Source organism: Dasypus novemcinctus, chromosome 3 (assembly GCF_030445035.2).
Source record: "Dasypus novemcinctus isolate mDasNov1 chromosome 3, mDasNov1.1.hap2, whole genome shotgun sequence".
NCBI lineage: Eukaryota > Metazoa > Chordata > Mammalia > Cingulata > Dasypodidae > Dasypus > Dasypus novemcinctus.
In genome coordinates, this window is record NC_080675.1 from 158,365,369 (window position 1) to 158,366,367 (window position 999).

Below are 999 nucleotides of genomic sequence, written 5' to 3' on the forward strand. Positions count from 1 at the left end.
TATAAATTGCTTCAACATTTTTCATATACAAATCTTTTCCTTAGTTTATATATTTGCAATATTCCCATCTGTTTTTCAGTGCACAGACACTTGTAAATCTCTCACAGCTTGGGGAGATTTTTTAATATATTTTGATGGCAGCAATGTGCAAAAAAGATATGTGCTATGGTCACTACCCACCAAGAGGGCCCCACTGAGCTGAAGACACAGGTTTCTAGGCGGATGGTAGAGCAAACCTTCTACATATATGTCACACTAGAGTCCATGGTAGCTTTTTGAAAGAATGTGCAATCTGATCTTCCTTTCTGTGTTTCTTGGAAGACAGTATCTTAGAATCACAGAAACTAAAACACACATGTTTAAATCTAGCCCCAACCCCGCCCTGCATGGAAAGACTGGCTTCCAGAATGTTCCACCAGATGTCTGCCATCCATTACATTTGTTAACTGCAAAATAAAATGACGACAGCTAGCCGACTTACTATTATTTGTAAAAGGCCCTGCAGAGGCTAGGAGGTGACAAATGGGTAAGGGTCTGGCTGCCACTTTGACTCAGTCACCTAAGATTCTTCAAGCTCCTCAGAAACGGCCGACTGACTGACCCTCCCACCTGCATGTGAGGTAACCAACTGTCCTGGTATGCCCAGGGCTGTCCTTGGTTTTAGCATTGCAAGTCTCCCATGCCAGGAAACCCCTCCATCCCACCCATCCTGGCCATCCTACTGGTGTTAGAATTCCCGAGATTGTGACAACTACATTCTTACCACGCACTGTTTGGTCTGTGTTTGAATACAAGCCAGTTGGTTTATACTCTGTCTGCAATGCTTTCTAGTCCTGTGCTGATCATTATCATGTTCTGATTCAGATGGGGAATTAAGGACTCAGCAACTTTCCATATAGATTTCCCCGATGATTCGGTGCTGCTTTCACTGGCGTTTTGCATAGAAACCACAACAAAATCTCCTGGAGAATATTCATTCTCTTCAGAAACAAGATGGAA